We start from the raw sequence: 12969 nt of genomic DNA, 5'->3' as shown, positions 1-12969 counted from the left end.
GGATGCTTCAATACTGAAGCTAGTACAGAGATTTATGAAGGTTGGTTACTGCCTCTTCTGCACATACTGCAGTTCTTGCTGAGATTAATCTGAAAAGATCACATGACTCTTCCCAATCCATAGCAGAATTCCCAGTGATGTCAGGCAGCAATATGTCTATATTTCAAAGGCTATATATGCTAGTACATTTATATCGCCTTAACATTATTTGTATTGACCCTGATGGAGAGTGCTATGGAGATACTATACAAAATGTCATAATCCTGACAGACTGTGATATTTAACTTCCTATTACAGGCATATATAACTTAAAAGATTTGTATTTTTCCACTAAATTGTTATAGAAAACAATGCTGTAATCTTATACTGTGGCAACAGGTGAATAGTGTGAAAAAAATAAAAAGCAAAGGAAGCAATCAGCCTGTAATAATAGTCTTTTAGTCCTGCTTTCTGTTGGTTTTTGTTTTTTTTTTCCAGCTAACATAGCTGACGTTTTTGTCTCAATAGCTAACATTTTATCCTTTACTAGTTTGAAAAACAGTCTTTGACATACCATTTATAGGTTTCTATCCTGGACATACTTGGCATAGCTATACTTCTACCTTTCTTTTTTTTCCTGTGGGTTTCAAAAATCACTTAATATTAACTTGCATTTTCTGTAGCTTCACAAACTGCAGAAAATAATGTTTGAAGTCAGATCAGTTTAAAGATTTCCTGAACGCCACGAAGATTTTAAGTGCAATAATTAAGTCTTACCACAAGAGGGCCCCCAAAGACAATTTGTCTTGTAGTGTGGAAAACGAGATGATACAAATTTGTCTTCAGAATACTGATGTGTGCCATGTATTTAATTATGCTTTAAGATAGCTTATACATTTCACTGTAATTTTGAAAGAAGACATGATATTAGCTCCTTAAATACTGACTACAGACTACATTAGGACTAATAATATTTCACATAAACCCAGGAACCATATTTGAACCAAATTAAACACTAAGAACATATAATGCCTTTTGTTATTATTTTTGTTAGTAGTAAATTTAAACACTTACAAAGGATTATTTTTTATTATTGCTAAATGTATTTTAATTTTGAGAACTGTCTTGTGTACCATGATCTAGATTGTTCTTCCATTACTTTCATCCACTCAGAAGACTATGAAACACTTACGCAGTACATGCATTGAATCTTGAAGTTCTCTTACGAACCCTTTAACTAGAATATACTTATTCTACTTTAATGGTCCTGTCCCTTTCAGCTTAGAGTTCTTTTTCATTTTCACAGACTTTCAAAGAAAATCATATGTACTGAAAGTGGAGAGTGAGGTTGTGCTCTCTTGGATTATAATGAAAAGTCAACTAAATGTTCTCATTCTACAGGAAGGACTTCAGTGCTGTACCCTTTACTCTTTAAAAAGCTCCACTTGAATAATGTATTGCTGAACCAAATCAAATGAGATTTTCAGCAAAACCATCATGATATTAAATGGGAGGCTGCTAAAGGAACATCCCCTCTGATTTAATCTCAAAAAAAAAAGGGAGTATCAAACAAGGAATGGAAACTTAGTCAAAACTTTTAAACTACCTTTTAAGGGCAAGTTAGAAAAGTCTATCTTTACAAAACAACAAAAAAATTAAGGTCATAACTTCAGAAAGATAGTCTACTTAGCGTTCAGAAAATTTTAAATCAGGACACTTAGGTGAATAAATATATGTGTAAAAATTCAGTAACCCATTAGAATGATCTAATTTTGACTACGGAAGAGGTGAATCTTGATTATAAAATTATATGGTATAAAGCCAAAGCCCTGGCTTTACAGATAGACAAAACCAGGACATTTTCCCATTACTTTTTAGAAAAAAACAAGAAGTGCAAATTGTTTATGATGGTTCAACCAAATATAGTTCCACAGAAAGTAAGACACATTTTGATACTAAAAAAGAAGGCAATATTGTACTTACAATGATAATCAAGCTAAATGGCAATTAATTATCATGAATATTCCTACTGTTCTGTATCAAGTTACACAATCATGTAACAATCAAAGGCTCTAGGCCCGTGTTCAACACAAGCTCAAGCAACACTGAAGTATTCTTAAAACCAGTATGAACTAGTTTTACTAAAGGATCATAGAGAACATTTTCCTCAAATCTCTTAATCTGGGTATGAAAATATTGATCACATATCCCTGAGCTTAGACTTGAATAAGCTTGAATTTAGATAAATCATTACTACAATAATCAGTTTGCTTTTATTCACAAAGATACGTCTAGCTAGATTATCCAGCATTAATCAGTACTTCCTCAATAGCAAAGCACCTGAAAGACTAACATAAATCTCATGGAGATGTATCATCATGTTAGTAGGAAGCCAGGTTCTTGTATGTGTAAATATCAATAAAGTATTTGATTCCATTGACTGGTCTTTTCTCTGCCACTATGGAAAATACCAGACAGCAAGCAGAAGCACTGCTGGACCTAATTTAATGTAATTAAAATTATTTCCTTTATAAATTATGGTATTGTACCTGAAGGGAATCCAGCCCCAAATTTATGTGGTATATTCACTAATAAGAAAATACAAATTAGCTTGACTGCTAATTCATTCCTATATTTACATATTCTACTGTAGGCAAAAGCCTGCGAGTGTATGCTGTTTTTGAAAATACAGTTTGAAAGGCTCTTGCATCACAGCTTGTGTGACAGGGATTCAATGCCATGGACACAACATGGTGTCTGTTCCCCCACCTACCCCCTGCCCTAAAAAAAAAAAGATCATGAGACTCAATAGATGATTTTGTGGTCTTTTAGCTTGTGATTACTGTATCTTTTAGCAAAACTCATTTGTCTCCCCGCTTTACACATCTTCTGCTTCTGTTAACATTATTGTCAAAACATCTAGTCCTTTACTAAGTTAGATTAGCAATTCCCACCTTTATAAAATATTTGGCAGAATAGCAATTCCCACCTTTATAAAATATTTGGCAGAACTCCAATGTTTTGATGCCAGACGTGATTATTGATGTGCATTTTAAAGAGGTGTCATTCACTCAATGCATCATTTTTCCTTTTGTACTTGCAACATTTTTCAGAAGAGATGGAAAAAAGAAGTGTAATTTATTTTATGAGTGCTCTCTGAATCCCTTGGAACAACAGACATTGCTGAATCTGGGAGTTGGTGGAAGAAATGTTTCAACTGTGGAAGAAAAGTTACAGATTTCAGTGAGTGAAAGACACGGTTATTCTTGCAGAGATGTTGTGCCTCTGCACCAGTTGCAGGTGGCTGTTCTTCTGTTGGTTGCCTGAGAGTGTAGGCTACTTGGCATCGCCTAGTCTGCACGCAAAACGACAGCTTGGGTTGGTGACATGCAAAAAGTCATCACTAGGAATCACAAGTTATTTTCTCACTCTGCATCACAAACTAAACCACACCACACATACTTAGGTTCTGTGATAAGATTCATTTTGGTGAAGTGCTCTGCTGAACCGAAGTACCCAGGAGCTTTGCTACTGGTTTCAGTGAGGTCAAGATTCCTCCTGTCATCTACCACTTCAGTCTCCAGGATCTAAGTTGCCCAGCTATGAATGGAGTTGCACTGCATGACCTTCAGACATGCCTTCCAACCTAAATTATTCTATGATTCTGTAATGGTGCAGTGATTCTGCATTTCAAGCATGTTCAGATATTCATGCTATTTGATGGAACAAGAAGTGATGTCCGTGTGGCCAGTTTTCATTAAATATTAAAATGCCACATCTGTGGTTAAAAATAAAGCTTAGCAGACAATATTTTTCTTCTTTATAGACTCTTTCAGTGCCTTGTCAAAGCTCACCAGTGCATTGCAGCAGATGTCTGAGTTGGAAACTGTACCACAGAAAGGTTGTAATGTGGACACAGGTTCTACCACATGGGCTTTTATAGGTATGTCAGGTATTGCCAAAATGTAGCTGATGAACATGGAGGGATAAAATAACAGGAGACACAGTTAATCAACAGCTGAGAAAAAGCATCTCTGAATAGGAGGAAAATGTCTCTGAAATGATTGTCTAACATTTCCCAGGAAGAGACAAGCATTATCAGTCAGAATCACAAGACACCAACTGTTCTTATATGACATGATGATGATAGGCATCTTAAACCCTGAAGGAATTTGTCTTAATGAAGTAGTGTGGCAGTTTCATGTAAAGCAGCTTCCAAATGGTATAAACAAATTGGTGTACCAATTCATATGAACGGAAATGCTTCTACAGCAAACTGTAAAGGCTATCAATGGCTTTAGTTGAGTTACTCATGAAAGAGAAGAAAATAAAGCTAGTCAAAGCTTTAAGCCCATTGGAAACCCATTAGGCTTTTTATAACAGTCTGAGGAAGAACAGCAGGACTGTGGTTACTTGAGGAGAGGATATGAAACAGTATTGCTCATCAGGTAATTTCTCCACTATTTGTTATTGATTGGACAAAGAATAAATAAATCTCAACCTCTGGGCTAAAGCATTAGAGAAGATGACTCTATTATCAAAATGATAATAAGAGTTTTGTAGAGAAGACAGGGAGAAAAATTAAGAACTCTGCTCTGAATGGTGCAACTCAGAGGAGGATGAAAGACCAAGGAGGAGATGTCACTGAAGCAGATGAAAATATGATCCTGGATATGAAGAGCATTGTTACTGGTGAGCAAGTGGCTTTATGAGCCAACAGTATGTTGATGGTGAAGCTGCATGAACTGAAAAAGCCAAGATACACACTGAAAAGAGTAACGGTCTAAAGCCTGTTTACACCTTCTCCCTGCCTTCTGCCCTGCAAGAGCGTGTGGGAGGACAGGAGGAAAAGTCACTGAATGTGATCCTCATGGAGGACAGGAAGGGTGCGGGCCGGCTGTGTGGCACAGCATCTTTCTCCTTTATCTCTGAGGTCTATCATAATAGGCCAGCAATCTTAATTAAGCGTTCCAATAAGATGAATATCAAGTAAGAATGATTCCTACTAAAGTCAAGAACAGTTTTGTTTGTTACCTGAATAGGAGCAGAGTAGACCCAACAACGCTCTGTGCATGAAACAGGTCTATCAAATCTCAGCAGTGCTTGGATATATGGTAATTAGCTATTGCTGATGTGTTCACTTGATTTGATTTTAGCTTTGACAGCTTTCCAACATGAAAAAGAGTGATTAAAATAAGTCATTCAGAGATACTATTTAATGATAAAAAGGTGATTGAGAGGCTGTATGTGCCCCTGTGGATAAAAAAATTGTACATCAGAACAGAGCAAGAATTCTCCGAGGAGAAAAGTGAGGATCTATGTTTAAATAAGAAATTATTTAGGGCATTAGGAAGACAAATAGGGAACTGCAACTGAGGTATCTCTTTTCAAGTCCGTTTTCAGTCTAAATTAAGTAAACAGTGAGGGGAGTAGCATCCTTCTTGGTCTGTCCACCAGTAAGAGACATTTCCCAGCTCTCTTAGAGCCTGAAGCACATGCTGTGCAAGCCATTCAAGGCTCTCAACAATTAAAGATCTTCTTTGGTTTCCACAGACATGAAGGCAAATTTCCCAATGATTGAGATGGAAACTAGAAATGATGGAAACTAGACTCTGAGAAAACAGATTTACCTATTAAACTGTCTTTATCTCAACCCACGAGTTTTCTCACTTTTACTCTTCCAATTATCTCAAAAATACTCAAACTTTACAACATAGAAGAACAGAACTTAGCCTGTTGGGGTTTTTTTGGGATTTTTTTTTTTTAGGATCTGAATCTATACAGATAGGAGAAAATAAGTATGGTGTTCTTCAATAGCTATTGTTAGTGACATACATGTTAATAAAAATCTGAGCTCCCTGAAAGCTTTACTCTACTTGATCTGTGTCAAATTAATCACCATTAAGATTTTATCCAAGCTGAGTAAATACAGCAGCGTGTCTGTCAAAACATGAAACCTTGGTTCCTAACCAGTATTCTTGGTCTCCTGAAAAATGAGTGCTTATCAGATGACAGTCCTAATGAAAGAATACTAGGTACTCATTTTTAACTCTCCAGTTACTATACAGAAGACTATGAAATGGTTTTCTGGGAAATTTGTATTTTGTTACAGTTGTTTGCTATCTCCTAGGACTGCTTGCTTGACCAGCTATTCTTGTGCAAAGCTAAAAAGAAAAGCTTTTTCAGCTAGAAAATTTCCTTTTTGGTCAGTACCATAAAACATAACAGCTTACATTAGTTACCTTATCACACCATAATTTCAGATGCACCATAGTGCAAAAACACTGGTTTTCCTATGTCATGGTTTAACCCCAAGCACCACCCAGCCGCTCGCTCACTCCACCCTGTCCCCGGCAGGATGAGGGAGAGAATCGGAAGAGTAAAAGTGAGAAAACTCGTGGGTTGAGATAAAGACAGTTTAATAGGAAAAGCAAAAGCTGCACACGCAAGCAAAGCACAACAAGGAATTCATTCACTGCTTCCCATGGGCAGGCAGGTGTTCAGCCATCTCCAGGAAAGCAGGGCTCCATCACGCGTAACGGTGACTTGGGAAGAAACACCATCACTCCATACGCCCCCCCCCTTCTTCTTCCCCCAGCTTTATATGCTGAGCATGATGTCATATGGTGTGGGATATCCCTTGGGTCAGTTGGGGTCAGCTGTCCCGGCTGTGTCCCCTCCCAACTTCTTGTGCACCCCCAGCCTGCTCGCTGGTGGGGTGGGGTGAGACCTGAGCATGACATAAATGGTGTGAAATAAGGGGTGGAGAATGTGCTGGTTTTGGCCGGGGTAGAGTTAATTTTCTTCACAGTAGCTAGCATGGGGCTGTGTTTTGGATTTGTGCTGGCAACAGTGCTGACAACACAGGGATGTTTTCGCTATTGCTGAGCAGTGCTGACACAGAGCCAAGGCCTTTTCTGCCCCTCACCCCACCCCACCGGGGGGGAGTGAGCGAGCGGCTGTGTGGTGCTTAGTTGCCAGCTGGGGTTAAACCACAACATCCTATCTTGGTGTGAAAGCCTGTCATTAACAAGTGATTATTTAATTTATTTTTCCTTTTTTCCCTAAAATATGGCATGAGCCTTCTAATCTTTCACTCACATGAAACAGACTAATTTTAACTTCTTTAGAAGCAATGCTGAAGGTGTTTTGTCCCCTTTGATAGGCTAGGGGTGATTGATGCTTGGAGGCTTGGGGATTTTTTTAGAATTTGGATTAATTTATGGATTTTTTGGTCACTTTCCACTGTGAGCATTGATAATAGAGGCTAAACACAGGGAGGTTTTATCCCTGTTAGGACTAAAAAATGTAAAACAGAATTTTTCTTTTTATTAGAGTTTGGCTCCTGAACCAGAGGCTATAGTAATAACAATAAGTGAGATAATTTTATAAGCATTATCTCTAGGAAATGTAATAAAATAGCTACAAGAGGAAACATGTTTGGAATTATCTTATTGAAAATATTATTCAATATGTTAGCGATTAGAAACAATAACATCTTGTTTCCTGTGGTAAAAATGTGCTAATAAGAATGGTTATATTAATAGCATTGTTGCAGTCAGCCTGTTCTGTTGGGGTTTAACACACACTGAAAAAGCCCAACTTTTTTAGACTACTTGTGTTTAGATTTTGCCATTAAAACAATAATCAAGATTCCTTCCTTTTTATCCTAAGTTTTCATTGTGGGTACTTTTGAGTGCCATGAAGTTTGAGATTTCACTTCGCAGACTGCATCCGTATCTGAGATTCTTTTGGTTTAAGGGCAGTATTAGTTGATCTATTTGATCCTACCTGAAGGCTTGAGTCTGCTATCATTCCTGGGAAGTACATAGGAGCCTGGGCTGGAGAAGAATTATATGGTATGGGTGGTGGTCCTTTGCTGTGCTAATAACACCAAAATCTGTCTTATTGCACCAGATACCAACTTGGTTTTCTGAGTGCACGGTTGAGGTAGCGGCTTAGAAAGGAGAAAGATGACCTCATGATAAAACAACAAGCCCTGCTTGGTAGGAAGAATGCAAGAGCCAAAGAAATAAAATAATCAGAAGAATCAAAGAAATAGAAATAATCAGTACTGGACTGAGTCTGGAATATCTGCAAGAAGATGAAATTTTCAGCAAATACGTCAAGTTTAAAATACTGACTTCCCTTGATCCCTTTGTCAGGTTCTTGATTTCTGCTGCTGTCTTTGGTCTACCATTCCATTTTTACTTTTCTATTAAAGATACCTCTTTTAGACTTTGAACTTTACCTGCAAATGTATTGCCTTAATTTTGTCTTTTCTTCTTTCAGTTGTCTAGCAACCAGCTTCTCAGTGTCTTTCACTGCAGTTTCCTCTTACTACATTTCCTGCATTACTGCATTGGACAGAGCCTAGAGTGAGAGCTCACTTGGTTGGCATGGTACAGAGTAGTAGGTTTGTTCTTGCTCCAAACCATTGACAATATGAGTAGGCAAAATGGTTTTAGAGAAAGGGTATAAGGCATGCTATATATAAGCTACATGATTTCGACATTTATCAGATTTATGCCATAACTTGGAAAGGAGTTCTGAGTCTGAGTAAGACTGTTAAATTAAATAGAAAGTGGAAAAAAAGGAGCTGCTGAAGGAGGCAGATCATAGAAAAACTTTATCACTTTTCACAGTTGTAGAACATAATGTCTTTCACAGAGCAAGGCATGCATGAAGAGACCTTGAGGCTGAGTATGGTACCTGTGGAAATCATTGAGTAGAAGCAGGATATTTCATCAGAAAGGACAAATGAAAAGCAACAAAAACTACAAACCACCTTAATGCTTTCCACATAGTTGTCAGCATTCATTAAGACAGTGTTCAGTGTTTTCTGAACAGAAGGACATAGGTAGACAGAGACGTTGGTAGGATAATGTCTATGTCTTGAAGTTTGCAACCAATACTGAAGCCAGGTTTGAGGCATGTGAAGTCAAAGTTTTAAGGTGCTTTCAACGCTTCAGACTCCAACTTAAGATAATTATTGGCAGTGTCTCAAAGATTACAGTACAGGCGTGTTTATTTGAGCAGTCCAAGATTGAAGGAGCCCCTTTTGAGCATAACAGAGAATTTCTCACAGGTAACCCAAGAAATATACTGGAAAGTGAGGGCTAGAACTCATCTACTGTTACTGTTACCATTTCACCATGTAGCTGTAAGACCTTTACCCCCCACCCCCCGTATTAGAGATGTAGGACTTCATGTTTGTGTGGAATCAAATTTCTTTACTGAAAGAGTGGTTAAACATTGGAACAGGCTGCCCAGGGAAGTGGTGGAGTCCCCATCCCTGGAAGTATTTAAAAGACGTGTAGATGAGGCGCTTAGGGACATGGTTTAGTGGGCATGGTGGTGTTGGGTCGACGGTTGGACTCGATGATCTTGGAGGTCTTTTCCAACCTTAATGATTCTATGATTCTATGATTCTATAAATTAGAGTGATATAAAAACTAAGATCTCCTTGGCTCGTATGTGGTAGGTAGCAAAACGCATGCATTGTAAGCATGCCAATCCACTATACCAAAATAAACTGAGTTTGCTTAAACTAGAATTGAAGGTGGTTCTAGTTAAAACATACAGGCTGTCATCAAGTACTGCACGTTGCAGGTAGTAGAGTAGTACAACCTAGCAGGTAGCAAGAGTGACAGCAAAACTGGTCTTGTTGCTAAATGGTGCTATAGATTTGAAGCCAATGAGTGGCATAACAAATTAAGAAGTCTGTTAGATATTCTGTTCCTGAAGACCCAAATTTAAAAATAACTAGTCAGAGCATCAGCTTGTTTCTTGGGCTGAGTGACATGTTTTGAAATTTTCTCTGTACACGCAGAAGGGAAAAAGCTGACTAAAGAGTTCCTATTGACCTATAATGCAGAGACGTTTCAGGCACTAAACGGCTTGCTTATCTGCAAATCCAAAATATCTTCTACTGCATGAAATGTTGAGCATGTCCTAGAAGGCAGAAAGTAGCAATGTATTCAGAAGTATAAAGTTAAATAGGTCTTACTGATTGACTACCTCACCATGTGTAACAAATGTGCGGCGCTGTTTTCCAAGGCGGTAGGGGCATTGTGGACTTCAGGGTGATCCAAGCTAAGGGCATTTATCCAACCTTTATGTCCGTGGTTTTATGCATACAAATTGCATATCATCCTGAATATCCTGCTGGGTTTTAGTCTTCTGCAAGGAAAGAGAGCTAAAGCTATTAATTTTAAACACTGTGCACTGCTTCTTACTGATTATTCACTGAAGGGCTAGGTGATCATCGAAAAGAATTTCTTCCCAATTCCATTCCTAATACTGGCAGGCTTTGGTATTCAGACACCCTTAGAATTCAGAAAGACTCTTAGTTTAATAGCATTAATCCTTATATTCATTACAACAGTTATTTACATGAATTGTAATCATCTCCTAACATGACTACACACATAGATGTCCGAAGAGAGCACCCAAAATCACTGCACTGTTCCGTCTTTTATTGCACGCTTCTCTCTACTCTGCTTCCAAAGCCACTATTATTCACAGCAAACTGATTTTTATATAAACACGTGCCAGAAGCAAGCAGCAGTTCCCTTCTCTGCTCTTTATGCCCCCCCCAATTTTGACATGTATCAGTTCAAAATTGCGCCTCTTGGGGGTGCTATCTCACCTAAAATAAATTGTATTGCCTTACACTGTGAAAGGCCTCTATAGATAGAATAATATAGTGACACATATTTGAAGACATTTCCTTTCCTTCCCCCTCCCCCCTTTCAGCATACTCTGTTCCTTTATTTCCCACGGGATCCTAAGAGCAACTCTACAAATGAGTTTCTCTTCTGCCAAAGAAATCTTCAATATAGTTTTTTCTTTCCAGAATGAAGTAGTGCCTTTCTACGTGCAGGTGAAAAACTTCCTCAGGTGAAAGAAAGAAAAATGCATGCTTCAAGAAACAGTCTTTTCTAAATCATACCAGGATAAATAGTTTTAGCAGATTTCAGAGAAGATAGTAAAGATTTACACCTGCTTGTGTGATTAGCATCCAGCTTCACAAGACAGAAAGCAAAAAGCCAGCTTTGATGGTACCTATTTAGGACATTATTTCAAGTATTTTCCCATCTTTTTCCAAGTAACCTACAGTCGTCTTCTGTTCTTGTGATATTCATAAACAGTAAGACACAGTAACAATTCTTATGACACTTTACATCTTCAAAGCACCAAAAAGAATCTAAGAATATCTGTATAACTTAACAGGTTTTCCTCCCATTATTAAGGAAAAGATGCAAGTAGTTATAGACCTTAAATGTGTGAGTAGATACATCAGTGACAATATTTATCCTTTTTTATATATATGCCAGTCATGAGTGTACTCATGCTCAAAGCTGAAGAGCTTTATCGAATTGGGAACTGTATTTTTTGCTTCAAGAAATCTGCAGTAAAGGCTTAGTCTATTCTGTCACTTGAATCCTTCTAGTTTTCTTAAAATCTTACCATTTGAGACTGAACTGTCAATGTCCAGGGTTAATTCATTAGAAGCCTCAAAAAAGTAGTTTAGATACTTTGGAACAACAAAACCGAAAGCAAGTTTTGTGGTTAGAGGGAAATGAGGTTGTATAAGGCTTTATACAACTGTCACTCATTTTTTTGTTTGCTGCTAACCTCAGACTGACTGAGGGAGAAAAGTTCCTGGGTTGATATGTAGTTAAGAATTGCTTTTTGAAATTAGAAAGAGAAATCTATGCTTCATTCAAAGCATGATCAGTAACACTTCCTAAGATTTTAAACAGAAAATAGTATCTTGCTGCTTCTATAATGTCACAAGGGCTTCCTTTGCATTCTCCCTCAGCAGCCTGAGAGAGAAAACCTGCTGGTTTCAGGCTGCTACTGTGACAACAAGTAAATATCTTACTCAAAGCAACAGAGCAAAGTCCTGAAGAAATTCCTCAACTTCATTGAGAAAAAGAAAAACATGCAAACAGGGAAAAAAAGAAAAATCTATAGCTCTGAGAGTGCACTAAGATGTATGTTGGCAACTGAAAAGCATTATTAAATCAAATAAGAAGTTAAAATAAAAAGAGTCAGAACTAATAAATAGACACATTGAAGTTGGATTCCGAAGGAAAACCAGCAGGACCTGGGAATCTTTGAATACAGGACGGACATCCTAAACTTGCATTGGCCTGAATCTGCTAGTCCATGCAAAGTAGCATATTGCTGGGTAGGTATTACGTCTCAGCTTGAAAGCAAAGAAGCCACAAGTGAACTGATAGTCCACCTCCAAGCCAGGTTTGCATGGCAGTTTACCTTTCTCAGCACCTGCTTCAGAGGTCTTCACACATAAAACCAATATGTTGTGGTTTAACCTCAGTCGGCAACGGAGCACCACGCAGCCACTCGCTCACTCCTCCCCCCCCACCCCCTGGTGGGATGGGGGAGAGAATTGGAAGAGTAGAAGTGAGAAAAACTCGTGGGTTGAGATAAGAACAGTTTAATAATTGAAATAAAATAATAATAATAATACACAAAACAAGTGATGCACAATGCAATTGCTCATCACCCGCCGACTGATGCCCAGCCAGTCCCCGAACAGCGGCCCCCCCGGCCAGCTTTCCCCAGTTTATGTACTGAGCATGACGTCACATGGTATGGAATGTCCCTTTGGCCAGTTTGGGTCAGCTGTCCTGGCTGTGCCCCCTCCCAGCTTCTTGTGCACCTCCAGCCTTCTCAGTCAGCAGAGCATGGGAAGCTGAAAAGTCCTTGGCTAGTGTAAGCACTGCTCAGCAACAAGTAAAACATCGGTGTGTCATCAACTTTGTTCTCCTCCTAAATCCCAAACACAGCACTGTACCAGCTACTAGGAAGGAAATTAACCCTATCCCTGCCGAAACCAGGACACAATATCAAGATATCTTAAAACACACTCAGGAATCTAATTTGGATGAAACACTAGTATTTTTTGAAAATCTCATCCTTGGCTGTAAATTTCTTTCTTTCTCTAGCAGAGACAAA

This window comes from Aptenodytes patagonicus, chromosome 9, assembly GCF_965638725.1.
Source record: "Aptenodytes patagonicus chromosome 9, bAptPat1.pri.cur, whole genome shotgun sequence".
Taxonomy (NCBI): domain Eukaryota; kingdom Metazoa; phylum Chordata; class Aves; order Sphenisciformes; family Spheniscidae; genus Aptenodytes; species Aptenodytes patagonicus.
The sequence above is the reverse complement of the archived record's forward strand: the minus strand, read 5'-3'. Positions refer to the sequence as shown.